Genomic DNA, 19,004 nt, shown 5'->3' on the forward strand with positions numbered 1-19,004 from the left:
CTTTTTGTAAATGTACCGGAGTTTAACTTTCGTTTAAAAGCATAATTAGAACGGAAGCGCCACTTTTAAGATTGACCGTACATGTATTGTTGTTTTCAGGTATAATGGCCTTTTGAATGGGAGTGCTAGGGGCACTACTATTTGATCGCATCAAAATCGCTATTTTTAAAAACAATAAGGGTTGACACAACCTGAAACTTTGCTTTAAGTATCACCAGGGTCTCTACACATGAACTTGAGCATTGAGAACATTGTTTGTGTACAGAGTTTACTAAGAAGTAAGGTTTTGAACAACTCACTTCTTGACTGGCAAGATGGCGGTGAGCGGAAAAAACAACTGCTAAAGTGAGCTAAGCGCCAGTCTTGCTTCGCCCTGAAGGGACTTATTTTCCCGATAATGACCGGCGTTCTATACATTTAGTTGCTTATTATACGGCTACTTGCCAAAACGAAAAAGTAAACCCCACATGATATGTCTCTTTACATTTATTGGTTACTGTTTCGTTGTGACTTCTGCTGAGAAACAAATAGCAACACACTGATATGAAAGACTGTAAAGGGACACCAGACAACGTTTTTGTGTTAATTAATCATCTTCGTAAGTCGGTATATGGTTAAATGACTCATTACAGGGCGAATGAAGACCTACTGCCTGTAGGAAGAATATCCCGCTTGCAAGTTCAGTGTATCGTACCCGCCTACCTTGAGTCTCACAAAGTCTCAGACATCGCGAGAAGCAGGATCAGTTTACATCCTGCATCCACAGCACAGAGGTAGGCTAACGAAACGCTAGCGATTGTTGCAAACGTGTGTACAGTATAATGGCAGAGCCGGCAAAGAAGCAGCGAAAACCCTTGACGGAAGATGCAAAGAAAAGGAAAAGAGCTTCAGACCGAAGCGAGGGGCTCGCGATATCGACGCATTACGCAGGCGCTAGGGGAGTTTAAGTAGAGAAAAAGCATCAGGCTTGCCTGGTGTCCCTTTAATCAGAATCACAAAATACGTTGCCATTGACAGCGGTAATTATGTGTTTGCAGCGGTAATTACATAAATATATTTTACCGTAGAATGTTGGGAAATCCCATTCAAGTCAATGGAGCATTCTACTAGCATTGTGAAGAGCCATATAATAAAACAAATATATTTCCACGCAGTGTGTATCTGGTTGTTAGCTTTACGGCTTGCTTGAATTTCCCCTGGGGATCAATAAAGTATCTATCTATCTATCTATCTATCTTGAGTTGTTGTGTAAAAAAGTCAAAGATTCTTGAACACTACGTGGGAACCCTGCAGTTAGCTGCCTGAGGCTGTGGAAGACTGGGGAAGATCATTGCCCCAAGGTTTGTACTGCTTCAAAAAGAAACTCAGTCACCGTAGATACCATTGACCCTGCTCTACACACTTTCGTCCTCTGCCTTCAAGTGGGTACTGTGATCTTCAGTATGTTAAGATGGCGAACTTTGATTTTTCTCTGTATCTTGATCTCTGTATATGGGCAAAGATGGCAGCTTTGGTTCCTTTTTCTAGGCAAACTTCAAAGGTCTATAAGCAGATGGAAGAAAAAAGCTATGAGCCCTTGTACCCAACAGAAACATAGCCACTCTTAGTGTTCGGTTCTTTAAGATTCTCCCCACTGAACGCCAGGAGAGGACACGTTGTTATGACTCGTTTAGTCCACAAATAGCAGTTTATAAACCTGTAGAATGGAAAGGCTACGGTGTAAACAACAATATTGATAGCCACATACAAAATATACCATACATTCTGAATAATATACAAATATAAATATATCCCCTTAGATTCCAATATAGTCAGTATTTAGAGTTATAAATATTATAAATATAAATATAATATACTTAGTGTTTAAACTGAATGACTAAACAAAGCACATGCATCTAAACACAGAAATGCAACAATTCCTCACACAAGAAAAATTACACATTAAACATTGCACTGCCACACATTAGCAAAGTCAATAGCTTAAAGGAACCATATGTAAGAAATGTGTTTCAATTAATCATAAAATGGCCCTGATATGTCACTAGACATTAAGAAATCATGTTCATTTCAAATACTTATATCACTGACAACAGTAGTCCGGCCAGGATATTGCCATTTAAAAAGTGAAGTTGCAGCCCTCAACTGATGTTGATGTTGTGTTTTGTCATGTCATGTTGTGTTTTGGCCTGATGCGCCACCCTCTACCTATCTACTAATCACAAAGTCAGTAGTGTTTCGGCATCCGGGTTGGCAACCTCGAGTCAGGGGGGAGGGGGAGGGGATACACCGCTCTACAGTAATTTGAAAGTGATTGCAGTACCAGTTTTGGCCACAATCTTACATATGGTTCCTTTAAACCAAATGTACATCAATGTCAATGTTACACATTAAACCAATAGCCCAAAGTGTTCTCAGTATGTTGGCCTAAACTTAAAGTGCAAAACAGTGAGTGTAGTTTTAAGTAGCAATGCTGAGTATAGCAATCCATTACCCATGTAAAGCGATTAACTACATTACCCAACCAGCCCTGCAAACAGGAAGTAACTCGTGTGACAGTGAAAACGCTCCGATTTCAAACATTTGCTTCAAACATTTGCTTGCAGCTCAAATGGAGAGAAACAGCAGCTTACCGGTGGCGCATCTCTCCTGACGAGACAACATGCCAACACTAGTGCTCACTCCCGCTTATAGCCTGTGCTCATTCATTACTGGATTCTAACACGCCACTTTGTGATTTTACTGGTCCACGCTTCAACTCTTGACTGGCCCGTGCTTCAATCAGGTAAGTGAACCTCCCACTTTTTCACCTGCGTTATATTGCTGTTGATCACCCGTGACGTAGTGAATGTAACACCTCCCACTTGACCGACTGATCATCTGATTCAAGGCGGTCACAGACAAAACATTACATTACACCACATAATATACATTTTTTATTTCTTTCAATTTTTTCATGAAGAATAGGAAGCCATTGTCACTGTTCAGGCAACTCCCCTGACAAATGTTTGGTGTTCTGCCAGGTTTGGTCATATGGGGTATGTACTCTTCATTCTTCGTGAATGGTGGTACAAGTGGTGGCGGGCAGCATGGGCGGACTGGCCATCTGGCATCCCGGGCATTTTCCCGGTGGGCCGACGCACCTTTTGGGCCGATAGAATAGGCTATATATAATTAAATAATTTTGGCCAACGATCGGCCCAAAGGAAGGACGGATCAGCGGCCCATTGGTTACATTTCCATATTGACACTCGACTGATCCAATAACAGCTCACGTCAGGCCCCACCCCTCGCATTTTGGCTTAAGCGCATCAAAAGTTAATCGAAGTTGCCTACACGAAATTGTGGCGGGTGCCGGTAGTGACAATAGTGCAAAAGTAACACCAATGTAGAAGCTTCAAAAATACAATATTGCAAGTAGGCTAGCATATGTCAGCAACATGTTGAAGTTCGTTGAGTTTGAACGAGGATGTAAGCAAGCATACAGAGCAGAGGGACAGTGAGCAGGTGGTGGAGCCTAGTTGAGGCTACATGATAAGAACTCAGTGGTGGAGCAGGTAGGCTAAGTGTGACATGCCATGCTGACGATGATAATTATGATGACTTATTAATTGCGATAATGTAATGATATGGTAATGATAACATAGTAAGGCCGTGCTGTGATTATAATAATGTAAGGGTGCCTCAGACTATGGATAATTATTCTGTACACCGCTGTCTTGACGTGTCAACCCTCCCCTGTGAAGAACTATATTCAATAGCAGCCTAGGACGGGATTGACAGTAAACCAATCAGTGGCTGTAAAGGTTGTTGTGCCATCCAATGGGGAGTATGGAGAGGGAGGGACTTGGAGAAGGAGCTGAACGAGTGAGAGAAGATGGCAGCCTCCGTGGACTACACACACGCTAGACAAAAGTGAAGGTACTCTATCGAGTTGCATTAAGTTAAGTATTAAGTAAAGTATCTTTAAGTTCAGTTCAAAGTAGTGTCATTGTGTTCGGTTGCGGACGGCTGATACCTGGAACGGTTGTGTCAATGGAGAAGAACAGGTCTACACTTCAATCAACTTTGCGTTGTTGCCGCCTCGGAAAGTGTATGACGTCAGAGTGTGAGGTGGAATTGCCTCACTAGTTATCCCATTGTGAAGTTAAATTAGTTTAGAGAACAAAGTGTTAGTTTCGTTGCCTTTCTAGATCAACGTGGGACGCTTTCATCACGCCAGCTTGCAAGAGAAGCCAGCTTGTTCGTCAAGCTCACTCTCTCCCCTCCCTCCCTCTCTCACTCCCGCGGCACCAACGGTGTGGTCTGTGAGTATTCCCTGCCACATGAGACTCTCCACTCCAGTTACTGGCATCGAATAGACGCTCACCCCGTGAACTGGCTAATACTTTTCTTGTGGAACACTTTTAAGTGACCATCCTGTCTGACACTGAGCTTAACATTTAACTATAAGTGACAACAGTCGTTGACAGCGGAATTGAGTCATGCCAAAGCATTGAACTTATTGGGAGGGACTTTTGTGATACTGAATCACGTGTTGTGGTGCTTACAAGTGTATTACAATGTGTTATGTGCTGTTGATGTTATGATGTGTAATTGAAGGGGTTTACTAAATCTAAATGCCTGTTGAAGGGAATTGTTAAGACCTAGTGAATACTGAACTATAGCCTAAAGGTGAACTAAGAAAGGGGCTTATTTGATTTTGTGTTAATACTGTCATGATTTGGGTTTCATGTAAATTGATAATTGCTTGGTTTGGTTGCCCCTCATTTTCAGTTTGTCAGATTTCAGATTAATACCTCACCAGTGAGTAGGTGTAAGGGTACCAGGTTTTCATAATCAAAAAAGGTTTGATTCCAGTTAAAGCAAATGAGAAATTAAAAGTAACTTTGTTGACCATAACTTAAGCCGCTCTGGTGTGAGGTTACATTATGGCGTCCCACGAACAGGATATTTACCTAGTCAAAACCACTATCCCTAGACCTATTAGCATTTGTTAGTGCCATTCAAAAGTAGGGTCTCAGTCTTCAGGCTACAGTCATGGATGATTTGGAGAAAAAATTCAAGAGCTGCAAGGAAAATTTGAAGAGCAGTCGAGACACATGAGAGAACAGACACACCTACTTGAGCAGGCAAGAAGTGATCAAAGGGATGCTCTGGCAATGGCTAAGCAGGTCATAGAGCAGAAAAATGCCACTACAGTGTACATACACAGAGATAGAAAATGCCCAGACTTTAGTGGTGCACAAAGTGGAGGGGAAATGTGCATTGAGGAATGGATTGCAGCTGTTAAATCATACTTCTCAGTATGCAAAATTCCGGACGAGGACAAAGTTGAATTAATCAGACAACATGTGAAAGGAGAGGCCAAGGTTACTGTTAAACTGAGAGTCAAAGATGATGAAACTGACATTGTAAAAGTCTTCAAGATGCTAGAAGAAGTTTATGGCGATAAAGTTCCAGTGGGCATTAGGCTGAGGGAATTTTATGACCGAAACAAGCAGCAAGTGAGCCGGATACTGAGCTTACGGGTACTTAATTTAGGGAGAAACTTCCCGCCTAAAGCGTCGTGACTCAAAATGCATCTCAGACCCTAATGCCATGTTAAAAGAGCAGTTTGTCCTTGGCCTCAAAGATGATAACCTTAGAAGAGAAATAAAGAGACAGGCCAAAGGGCAGCCAGAGCTAACATTTCATGAATTAATGAAAGCAGCAATTGATTGGTCGGAGGAGGAGGAGGCCTCCCAAACCACACGTGACAAAAGCCATACTCGCAGTGCTGTAAATAGTGTAGCCACTGAAGACACGTCTCCAGCCTTGACTTTACAGTCTTTACATGAAGCAATCCAGAAATTAGCTGTGAGACAGGAAGAACTTTATCGGGTCGTACAGAGGCCTGAAAAGCATGTCACTGGTAAGCCAAGACAGCAAAGACCCCCGCAGAGGGACGAGTTGGGACAGCTGATATGCTACACCTGTGGGGAGCCAGGACACATAAGCAGGGAATGCCGAAAGGGCCAACAGAAACGGCGCCAAGCTAATGCTATCGTATCGGATGTGTCTGTTGATGATCAAGATGGCCAGGCTGAGGGAGCTATCAGAACAGCAACCGTGGGGCCTATCAATCCAGCATCTGTACTCATGACTGAACAGAGAGCTGCACCGATGGGCGCATTTGGCAACTGTTTCACGGTTGATGTTATCATAGATGGTGTTAAGACATGCTAAGACATGCTGCTTGCTTGACACAGGCTCAGAAGTAACCACGATGTCTGAAGACCACTTCAAAAAGCACTTTAGAGGAAAGGCATTGTCCCCGGCAAAGTGGGTTAAGCTGACAGCGGCCAATGGGCTAGATATTCCAGTTTTGGGGTGCTTGTACACAGAGGTTGAGTGCTTTGGAAAAAAAATTAGCCGATAAGTGCGTGTTAGGCTATGCGAGATGACACGACCAGGGGAAGGTGTCTAGCCAGGCCAGGCATATTAGGCATGAACATCCTTTGTGACCTGCGCAGTCTTTTCAATGACATGCACGGAGTACAGGCGATGGATCGCCACAAGCAGTCTTCTGGAGTGGGGAAATCTGCACCGCTGGTTTGTACAGATGGCAAAGGAAGAACAGTTTGTTGGCCCCAAAGGCGAGATCGGCTATGTTAAGGTGGCTGGTCGTCAGGCAGTCGGGTACCCCCACGGAAGTAGTCATTGAGGGTCGCTGCAGAATTCCCCAAAAATGCACAGCCAGGTGTTAGTTGAGGCTTCCCCAACTATCAGCATGCCCCATGGACTGTTAGTTGCAAATGTCCTGACCCACACAGTAAAGGGAAAGGTGTCAGTCGCCTTCTCAATGCACGCCAAGAGCCCGTTGTGCTGCCCCCTAGATTGAGAATTGCAGAGCTTAGCAGGCCAGAGAAGGTTCTCCCAAAGGACATGCTCATGTTTGAGGAGGCTGAGGGGAGGTCCATGTTAGAACGCTGGAGGGTGAGACTGCATCTGAGAATCACCACCCTAGGATGCTAGCAGTGCCTGTCCAAGCCAATGTACTGGGTCTCACACCCTTGGAGGTTTCTCAACTCAACGAAAGTTATTACAGAAGTATGGTGATGTTTTCTCAAAGGGAGAGGGAGATTATGGATACACTACAACGGTGAAGCACGAGGTTCATACAGGTGATGCCCATCCCATTAAGCAGCGACACCGGAGGATTCCACCTCATGTCTTTCAAGAGGTGAAACGGCATGTGCAAGACCTTGTTTCACAAGGCATCTTGAGAGAAAGTTGTAGCCCATGGGCTAGTCCGGCAGTCATTGTTATGAAACGTGATGGGTCCGTTCGATTTTGCTGCGACTATAGAAAATTAAATAGTGTAACCCATAAAGATGCATATCCTCTACCAAGAGTTGAGGAGTCTCTGGATGCACTGGGACAAGCACGACTATTTTCATCACTAGATCTGACTTCTGGATATTTCCAGGTGGCTGTTGAAGAGAAAGACCAGGAAAAGACAGCAGTGACCACACCTTTTGGACTGTTCCAGTGGACGCGCATGCCCTTTGGGCTATGCAACGCCCCCGCGACCTTTCAGCGCCTTATGGAGTCAGTCCTGGGTGATCTAGCGTTTGATGTCCTGCTCGTGTACTTAGATGATGTCCTGGTATTTTCTAAAGATTTCAAAAGTCACTTGGAAAGACTGGACTTGGTGTTCAGCCGGCTTCGTGACCATGGATTGAAGCTGAATCCAAAAAAGTGTTTCCTGCTCAGACCTGAAGTTAAGTTCCTCGGACATGTGGTGTCTGCAGCAGGGGTCCAAGTAGACATGGAAAAAGTGAGGGTCTTAGAGGATTGGCCGACCCCCTGCTCTGTGAGAGACGTGAGACAGGTTGTAGGGTTCATGTCGTATTATCGGCGCTTTGTCCCCCATTTTGCACAAGTCGCTAAGCCCTTGCACGCCCTTTTGAGCAAAGTCAAGAGGGGGGATAGGGGAACTCATCAGCACTTTCAGTGGAATGAAGAGTGCCGAATGGCTTTTGACAAACTGAGAGGTTGCCTAATGGCACCCCCTGTGCTTGCTTATCCTGACTACCACCTGCCATTCATTGTGACAACTGATGGAAGCCGACAGGGTCTTGGGGCCGTGTTAAGTCAACGCCAGGACGGCATTGAGCGGGTTATAGCATATGCGAGCCGGGGCCTGCGTGGTTCTGAGAGAAATGATAGGAACTACAGTGCATTTAAATTAGAACTCCTAGCCCTTAAATGGGCTGTCACAGAAAAGTTTCGTGACCTACTAATGTACGCCAAGTTCACAGTCATCACAGACCATAACCCCCTCCGACATTTAGAGACTGCCAACCTCGGTGCTGTTGAAGAGAGATGGGTCGCCAGTTAGCGGAATTCAACTTTTGAGGTCCACTACAGGCCAGGAAAGTCTAACCAGAATGCAGACATCTTATCCCGGCCTCTCCACGGCCGCTGAGCCAGAAGTAGAGGATACAGGTAAAGATTTCCTAGTCATCAAGGAGGCCGGCGTGAGAGCCAGCCTTTGGCCTGCCCACAAGGAGTACCTCCAGGAACCGGAGGCAGGCTCAGGCCGCCAGGCCACTGTGAGATCTAGAGTAGGCAGTCACTGTTGGGAAGAGGTCCGAAACCTTCAGGTGCAGGATCCTGATGTTGGACCGTTGCTAGAAGCAGTGAAGCTGGGTAGACGACCCACCAAGCCACAGTTGCAAAGTATGAACTCAGCTCAGCAGAAATTGTGCAGAGATTGGGAGAGACTAAGAATCCAACGAGGGGTGTTGGTCCGATGCTTTGCAAGACCCACGGGATGGAGAGAATGTTTGCCAACTGATTGCTTCCAGATCACTACAACGCTCTGTCTATGAGAGCCATCATGATCATGGGGGTCACTTTAGTGTAAAGGGCACCTTAGCCAAGCTGAGCCGAGGCTATTATTGGCCTTCCATGTCCAAGGATGTTCAGACTTGGGTGCAACAGTGCACTAGGTGCAGTCTAGCCAAAGATGTGTTCCCAAAGACTCAAGCCCAGATGGTGTGTAGCAATGTCACTGTGCCTTTAGAGGTACTAGCGATGGATTATACCATGTTAGAGCAGTCAGCTGGGGATATGAAAATGTGCTGGTCCTCACTGATATGTTCACAAGGTTTACAGTGGCAGTTGCCACAAAGATCAATCAGCACGCACCACAGCCGCTGCTCTAGTCAAACATTGGTTTGTCTATTATGGATGCCCTGCCCGACTGCATGCAGACCAGGGTCGGAACTTTGAGGCCAGTGTTATAAAGGAGCTGTATCGACATATGGCATTGCCAAAAGCAGAACAACGCCCTACCACCCGCAGGGAAACTCACAATGCGAAAGATTTAATCGCACGATGCATGAGATGTTAAGAACTCTCCCGGCAAACAAAAAGAGAAACTGGAGAGAATACCTGCCAGAATTAGTTATGGCATACAATAGCCACATTCATTCATCTACTGGGTACTCCCCTTTTACTTGCTATTCGGAGAGACGCCTGCTGCCCCGAGATGTGCTGGGGAATGGATCTCAGTGACAGCGAGGCAGAAAATCTTGACGACTGGGTGCTGAATCACCATAGGAGACTGCGGGTGGCGGCAGACGCTGCACGGGCGGCGATGCAAGGTGCCTCAAAGCGACGCAAAAGGCTGTATGATCGACGGGCACGTGGTGCACTCATTCGGCCTGGGGACAGAGTCCTCCTGAGGAATCACAAACCACGTGGCAGGAACAAGATTCAAGACAGATGGGAGCCGGACCCTTACCTTGTCGTCGCCCAGAATCATCCAGACATGCCCGTGTTTACTGTTAAGCCTGAGGCTGGTGGCCCTACCAAGGTGGTACATAGGGATCAAATAAAACCATGCATATTTGAGACCCTTCTAACAAATAGGCCCCCTCGAGAACATAGGGCTCCCTATGAATCCGAATCTGATTCTTATGACTTAGTCTGTGTCCCCGTAGCTGTGACCCCAAATCCACTGTCCAAGACACACACTTCCACCCTAGTCTCTCAGGTGACACTTCTGACACTGATGAGGAAGTTAGGAGTAGGCAGAGTGAACGGGGTGGGGTCTTAAGCACTGAGGAGTGTGAGTCACTTGGGGAAGTACAGTCAGATGATACAGTTGCTTTGGGAACTAATAGTGACAGTATGCAAAGCTCAGTCAGGCCTCAGAGGAGCACTAGAGGTCAGCTCCCTGGTAGATTTTAGAGATTTTGTTACTAAATGAGAGATGTTAAGTACATGTTATGATGATGTTTAAGTACTATGAAGTATTAATGTTTTGTTTATACACCTGTGTTCTTGCTCTGTAAAAAAAAAAAAAAAAAAAAAAAAAAAAAAAAAAAGTTTTTTGCTTACATGGTCTTTCAGGGAGCGTGTTACTTGTGGAGAGGTATATGTGGCAGGGTTTGAAGGGGGAATGTAAGGGTGCCTCAGACTATGGATAATTATTCTGTACACCGCTGTCTTGACGTGTCAACCCTCCCCCTGTGAAGAACTATATTCAATAGCAGCCTAGGGCGTGGATTGACAGTAAACCAATCAGTGGCTGTAAAGGTTGTTGTGCCGTCCAATGGGGAGTATGGAGGGAGGGACTTGGAGAAGGAGGCCTTGACGAGTGAGAGAGAGAAGATGGCAGCCTCCGTGGACTACACACGTTAGACAAAGTGAAGGTACTCTATCGAGTTGCATTAAGTTAAGTATTAAGTAAAGTATCTTTAAGTTCAGTTCAAAGTAGTGTCATTGTGTTCGGTTGCGGACGAAGGATACCTGGAACGGTTGTGTCAATGGAGAAGAACAGGTCTACACTTCAATCAACTTTTGCGTTGTTGCCGTTCGAAAGTGTATGGCGTCGTAGTGTGAGGTGGAATTGCCTCACTAGTTATCCTATTGTGAAGTTAAATTAGTTTAGAGAACAAAGTGTTAGTTTAAATGGTAGCCTTTCTAGATCAATCGGGGACGTTTCATCCACGCCAGCTTGCAAGAGAAGCCAGCTTTTAGGTCAAGCTCACTCTCTCCCCTCCCTCCCTCTCTCACTCCCGCTGCACCAGCGGTGTGGTCTGTGAGTATTCCCTGCCACATGAGACTCTCCACCCAGTTACTGGCACGAATAGACGTTCACCCGTGAACTGGCTAATACTTTTCTTGTGGAACACTTTTAAGTGACCATCCTGTCTGACACTGGCGAACATTTAACTATAAGTGACAACAGTCGCTGACAGCGGAATTGAGTCATGCCAAAGCATTGAACTTATTGGGAGGGACTTTTTGTGATACTGAATCACGTGTTGTGGTGCTTACAAGTGTATTACAATGTGTTATGTGCTGTTGATGTTATGATGTGTAATTGAAGGGGTTTACTAAATCTAAATGCCTGTTGAAGGAATTGTTAAGACCTAGTGAATCTGGAACTATAGCCTAAAGGTGAACTAAGAAAGGGGCTTATTTGATTTTGTGTTAATACTGTCATGATTTGGGTTTCATGTAAATTGATAATTGCTTGGTTTGGTTGCCCCTCATTTTCAGTTTGTCAGATTTCAGATTAATACCTCACCAGTGAGTAGGTGTAAGGGTACCAGGTTTTCATAATCAAAAAGGTTTGATTCCAGTTAAAGCAAATGAGAAATTAAAAGTAACTTTGTTGACCATAACTTAAGCGTTCTGGTGTGAGGTTACAATAACAAATAGCGCAACTTAAATGTTCTAAATGAATGATTTGCAAACCCAGACAACAAAAGAGTGTCAAATCGATGTTAATTGTTGGTCAGATTGATCAGTTTCCGTCAGACGCCCAAAATTCAACATCGATGGCATGGTTGGTCTCTCAAAGTAGAGCATCGAAAGGGTTCTATCTTGAAAGGGTTATCATGGTAAAGATGGGCTAAAAGACTGTAGACTGATGGAAATGTAGGCTACAAAACATCGTCATATGAATGCACAAGCCAACTAAGCTATATATACAGTGACCTATACGATAGGCTACTGGAAGACATTAAAGATAATTAGTTAATGTAGAAATACTGTTCCAAAATGTACCAGCAATGAAGGTAGGTATATAGCCTAAAGAAATAAAATATTTCCAGCAACAGCCCTGTTTATTTTAGTTGTCCTACAGTGATTAATGTCTACGACAATCTAGGAAATTTAGCTCATTACACATAGGCTTCAGTAACTGTTTGGTGCTGCTGTCAGTTGAGCATTGTATAGATTCAATTTAGCCTATTGAATAATTTAGAAATGATGTGAATTCATTCAAGCAGAAACTCTTTAATAATTGCTTGTATAGCCTACTTTAATATGGAGATCATGTGCTCCATGGCTACCTCTGATCAGAGTGATAGCCAATGAGGCCTACATCAAATAAAAATATATGCATATTTAAGGGTAATGCAAAGATTGTGTATTTAATTAGGTGTGCCCGACCGATTTGAGGGCCGCTTGGGTCAAATATGCCAGGGCCGATTTTTGGTCCCAGTCCGCCCCTGGCGGGCAGCATAGACACGTACCAACCAGCGAACCATCTGCCTTCAGAATCGGGGGGGGGGTTGGGCGCTTGGGCAGCACCTGCGGAACTGGTGGCCGATGAGACGAGGTCTAGGAGTCACTGGTTTTCCACGGGGATGAGGACTGCCGTCAGCTGCTGAGGGTTCCTCTTAAGTTGAACTGCCTTTAGGGAGGCAGGGAGGCCTGCACACATCTTAACGTCTGCGTCTCTCACAAGTCCTTTCTTGTTAGGGTACACTGCCTGGATCCGTCCGAGCCCGAATTGCCATTGCAGTGCATTTTGATCAGCAATCCAAACAATGTCACTGATTGCTACATTCCATTGGGTCTGGTTATATTGCTGTTGATCACTTTGGCCGAACAAATAGGTTAGGTCCGGCAAGTTCACTCCACTTCTTCCAGAACATATCCACACCAATCTGGATGGCTCTGAGATGGCGCCAGGGATGGGTGCACAAGTCAATTCCTCCTGTATCTCCTCCTTGCCTGGTCCTCCCGAGGAGCAGAGTATTGGGGGTCAGATACTCTATAGAGTCTTCTTGTTCTTGTGCCCTGGCGTCAATCGGTCTTTCATTGGTGAGGTTAGCTGCCTGGTAGAGGAGGGTTGGGAGTTCACCCCAGGTGAGTGAGCTTGTCGTCCCTCCGAGGCTAGTCAGAGCCCTCTTTATTAGCTTAACTGCAGCCCGTTGCGATGAGGTGCGTCAGCCGGATGAAAGTTCCATGCCCACACTGTCCCATTCTTGGCGGCTTTGTCCTCTATAGATGCTTCCCGTAAGGTAGCTAAGTACCTATGCAAGTCTTGTAGGGCAGGTTTAGCTTCAATGAAATTGATTCCCCTATCTGACCACAATTTTCTGGGATAGCCTCTCAATGCTACGAAGCGAGAGTAAGCCTGGAGAAAGCTTTCAGATCATTGGTCGTCAACGAGGTCGACATGAACTGCCCTTGATACCATGCAACAGAATACTAGGCCCCAGACTTTTTTCACTGTTCTTTTCTTAACAGCATCCTTGATTTCGAAGGGGCCGAGGAGGTCAAGTGTGGTATACTCAAATGGGTTAGCACGCTGTGAGCGTTCTGGCAGCAGATCACTCCATCATCTGCTGGCACATCTTCCCTTTCAGTTTGTGGCATGTAATACAGTCGTTTGCAACTTTCTTTACTATTCTTCAACCTTGCACAATCCATGCTTTCCTCCTGGTGCGCAGAAGTGTGGCAGTAACACCTTCATGGTTCTCGTTATGAGTTTCTCTTGATAGCAGCGTTGCGAGCCATGAATGAAATGGAATTAAAGGAACAGCTGTTCCATCTTCTTTCCAGGACTGGATTCGTCCTCCACAGAGAAGGATTCCTGTGCTCACCAAGCGGTTCAGCGTCGAGTCCAGGAACTGACTGCCATCTTGGGCTGCGAGGACCAGGTCTCGGAAGGCTTGCGCTCTTTCCTCAGTAGACTGGACAGAGCAATTTGCCTCCCACTTTGATGAGTCTGGTGCCTGGCGTCTTCTCAGCCAGGTTTCTGCAGCCCGTCGAGTCCAGGCTATAGAACCACACAGCTTGGACAGAGAACTGAAGCGTTGAGGTTCCACAAGGCGCACCAGTCCAATTGCCCAGGGCCTTATCTGTCTGTCTGCCGCTGATGTTACACCCGGCACAGCTGGTGATGTCGGTCTACCGTTGACTCCTTCATGCTTGAGGTCTGTCTTGATGTCAGGCCCGTTGGGGCCAGTTCTTTCTTTTTACTGGGCCCTGGTGAACACTGCTGAGGAGGCTTTCCGACAGTTTCCGAAGTTTTCCCACATCTTCAGCAGCAGAGGGTGTAATCTCACTGGCCATCTTCATAGGCCAGTCGGTCTCGGGCAATTTCAAGAACTCAGGGCCTTGCTGCCACTCTGACCCTTCGTTAAGTTCCTCAAGAGTTGTAGTGAAGTTGGTGGAATCCAATGCTAAACTCACCCCTCTCAACCAAAAGGAAGATGTGATCAAGGCGGAACTCTGTGGCACGGTCTTTGCTACCCGCGAAGAATGCTTAGCTTCGCTTAGCAAGAATGTTATGCTGACCACGCAGTGAAATGGCTTAAATCGCTATTGTCCTCTATGTCAAGACACCACCCACCCAACCTAGCCTGTGCACCACACCACAAACACTGAAGATCTCTAGGAAGCACTTACCTGCTGTTTGGACAAAACATTTTCATTTATGGGAAGCTATTTTTTTCTTATTACCTTTACATTGTAGAACAAAACTGAAAACTCAGAACTATGAAATAACAAATGTAGGGTTGTGTAGTAAACAAAAAAATGTGTTAGCCAAATGCTTTATATTTTACTGTACATCCTGAATGAGTTCTTATACACACGGAGCACTTGTTGGCTCCTTTTCGTTCAGTCATGTTGATTGACAAGCATTCTAAATGACCATCTCATGAACCTGGTTATGATGATGTCAATGGTGTGCAAAGCAGTGATGAAGGTAAACTGAGACTACTTTGAAGATTCTGATTCATTGAAGATACTCTGGGCCAGATGTATTAACGCTTTTGCGCCCAATTCAGGTGTATTTGTTTGGCACAGTGCCACGCCCCCTTCCCCCCTGATCGAAGTACATGAAAGTCCTACGTCTGCTTGAACTACTCGTGGCGCCACACCACTTCCCCCCGATCAACAGACCCACCCTCCCCATGTCCCATCGACCAAGCTTCATGAGAGAGCACAAATTCCATTATTTCAAACACACAGTTTTATTTATTCTAGAACCCTATAATAAATAATAATCATAAATTATAATAATAATTTCACCCAAATGGGCCCTTTGAACAGCAGTGGCTCATTCTGCTCTAAACAAACAGAAAACAACCAAATGAGAAAAAAACACCAAAATGGTCTCTTGAACAGTGGTGGTTCTGTCCTGCGGTGTGTGTGTGTGTGTTTATGAGTGATGTTGTGGCAGATTTTGATGCCTTGATTACTAATACTGGGGCTCCCATTTATAGCACTGTGGTTCAATGTCAGCCATTTTCACAGTCATGATGGTCATGGGTCGGTAGGTAGGTCAATATTTTTTTTTTTTTCAAGATTCAAAGTAAAAAAAAAAAGTACAATTTTGTTCATACGTAGGTATGAATTTAAACAAATGTGCATATTGTGAACTGAACTGACTGGGTCCTCAACCCGTGCCTTCAGGCATCACTGCAAACCTCAATCTGATGCAGGTTATGTAGACCAGCCTTTCTCAAACTTCTTTGACCTGAGGCCCAGTCATGGCAGACTTTGGGGTCATAGGGCTCATCTACACGCACTCCAACCCCACCCTCCAAATCAAATTGTCATTATCATTATCACAATCATTATTATGCCTATATTGTCATACATGCACATTCACTTAAATGTTTTGTGACATGCACATCAGAGGACTGCTTTACTAATGTAAGATATAATTAGTTTCATTGCTTTTGCATGGTTGCATGATGCTTGCATAAGAAAAGAAATACTTCTCAAAACAGCAACAATTATATGGGTGCAATTGTTTTGGGATGTTTCCCTCATGCAAGCATCATACATTGGTAGGAAATGGAGAAAAAAAAATACACGTTTTTAATGAAGTTTAATTTGAATGCCTGAATGTAAGGATTCAGGAAACACAATACCAGCTTGTTTGGCGAGCAGATAGGCGTAAATCACTGATCTGTTGATCTTTAACAGATAGAAAGAAGGCTACAATAGCTTTTGGCCACGTTATATTCAAATTTGAATCAATACTCAGTGCTATACAGTGTATTATACAGTCTCTGCTCTGTTTCTATGGAAGTTCCAAAAATCAACGTTGTTCTGATAAGTGTCGTTAAACAATTAAATAGCATTCAACATGATACCAACGTTATCGATTAGTTTCAGTTTCTCTCGCAGAGCCTGCATTGAATGAACGCCATACCACCACTTTATTGTATGGCTCCATGTTTAATGACATCGATAGCATAAACGTTTGTTTTCTTTTTGTCGGTCCGTGGTATCTTGATCAACTGCGCAGCAAATTATCAGACTAAGCACGGGCCTAATTTCACTCCACTCTACGGACCAGCAGTCTCCACGCTATGGACCCACATCAAAACAAAACTATTTCCTGATTGGTTGAGAAATCCTATTTTCTGATTGGCCGATAGGTTAGTAACTGAACAGCAGCTCTCTGAACTGAATGAGCTGAACAGACAGCAACGCTTGTGTATTTACGCTTTGTAAAATATAAGCTTTAGAAATAGCTGTGCGGGCAAGTTAATAATTTCTCGGAGTGAGAAATGCCATGTGTGGCGTGTGAAGTCATTGAAATGCGTGTGTCTCACGCTCAATGCGTGAGACTTGAGAGGTCTGGCGGCGGTCATATAGGTTTAGTCAGATTTTTTTTTTTTTTTTTTTGCATGTCCAAATTTCCGTAAAGGATTCCCGGGACACTGTAAGACCGGGGTACACGAAACTTGGTGGGCATGTAACCCCACATGGATAGCATGGAACCTCCTGTTTTTGTTTTGATCTGTAGTCCCCCCCCGCTGGACTGGACCACCCAAAAAGAGGGTATGGCAGACACAGTTTTCTGTGAATATCTTGATAACCGTAGGGTTTAGGAGGACCATTTTTTTTGTATGTTAATCTCAAAGGGCCATGTCAACCCATTCCATTACCACTCATTTCATGTATAGCGCCACCTAGTTAAACACAAAAAAGTAAAAATGAGGTGTTGTAATCGCAGGTATCTGTGACCTAACATAGCCAAAACTGCACAAAATTGGAAGTGTAGGATCATTATGACACCCTCTGAATGCACGCCAAGTTTTGTGGAATTCGTTCATGGGGGCCACACAATAAATTAATTTATGTTACTATATACCAACTGGCCTGTAGGTGGCGGAGACAGTTTTCTGTGAATATCTCGAGAACCGTGAGGGGCCTAGGAGGTCCACCTTTTTGTATGTTGGTCTTAAGGGGCATGTCAACCTATCCCATTACTACTTATTTCATGTATAGCCACCTAGTTAAAAATTAAAAGCAAAACATTAGGTGTTTTCATCACAATACCTCTGGCTGACATGGTCAAAACTGCACGAAATTGAAAGTGTAGGATCATTATGACACTCTCCGAATGCATGCCAAGTTTCGTGGACTTTCGTTCATGGGGGCCTTACAATAAAATAATGTATGTGTACATTTAGTGACCGTACACCAACAAGGATTCCCGACACTGAAAGACCGGGTACACGAACCTTGGTGGGCATGTAACCCCACATGGATAGCATGGAACCATCGCTTTACAGAAACACCACTAAGGCTCTTTTACATTCATTAGATTCTGTTTATCACTCTGCTCTAAGATTCATAACTCATTACACATTACTTCACTCATCACTGTGCACTGTAATGCGAAGGGTAGGTTGGCCCTCACTTCACTTAAGAAGGTACAAGCATTGGCTTATATTTGTGTACAAGGCCATAGTTGGCCAGCTTCCTCTGTATATGATTAGTCTTTAACTGTCAATAGTCAAGGGTATAATCTGCGCACAAGTAGATATATTCTTTTAAAAGTTCCTTCAATGAAGACCGAAGTTTGGAAAAACTGCTTTTATTTATAGTGCATCAACTGCTTGGAATGACATTCAAAGATCGTTGAAACTTACAGTATTTATTTCAATCAATGAATTTAAGTCATATCTCAACCAAACATTCCAAACTGTCTGCACCTGTTCCTAACTTTTAATTTTGTTTCATTGTTGTATTGTTGTGTGTGTGTGTGTGTGTGTGTGTGTGTGTGTGTGAGCGTGTTAGTGTATGTGCGTGTTGTGACTGTTGTTTATGTACTTATTTTTATTTTGTCTGTCTCTATTATGTTTACTGTGTGCTGCTACCTTGGCCAGGGCTCACTTGTAAATGAGATATCTATCTCAATGTGATTTTCTTCCCTGGTTAAATAAAGGTATAATAATAAAAAAATAAAGATCGCTTTTCGTTTTGATCTGTAGCCCCCCCGCTGGACTGGACCACCCAAAAAGAGGGTATGGCAGACACAGTTTTCTGTGAATATCTTGATAACCGTAGGGTTTAGGAGGACCATTTTTTTTGTATGTTAATCTCAAAGGGCCATGTCAACCCATTCCATTACCACTCATTTCATGTATAGCGCCACCTAGTTAAACACAAAAAAGTAAAAATGAGGTGTTGTAATCGCAGGTATCTGTGACCTAACATAGTCAAAACTGCACAAAATTGGAAGTGTAGGATCATTATGACACCCTCTGAATGCACGCCAAGTTTTGTGGAATTCGCTCATGGAGGGCCACACAATAAATTAATTTATGTTACTATATACCAACTGGCCTGTAGGTGGCCGGAGACAGTTTTCTGTGAATATCTCGAGAACCGTAGGGCCTAGGAGGTCCACCTTTTTTTGTATGTTGGTCTTAAGGGGGCATGTCAACCTATCCCAT

This window comes from Alosa alosa, chromosome 11, assembly GCF_017589495.1.
Source record: "Alosa alosa isolate M-15738 ecotype Scorff River chromosome 11, AALO_Geno_1.1, whole genome shotgun sequence".
NCBI lineage: Eukaryota > Metazoa > Chordata > Actinopteri > Clupeiformes > Clupeidae > Alosa > Alosa alosa.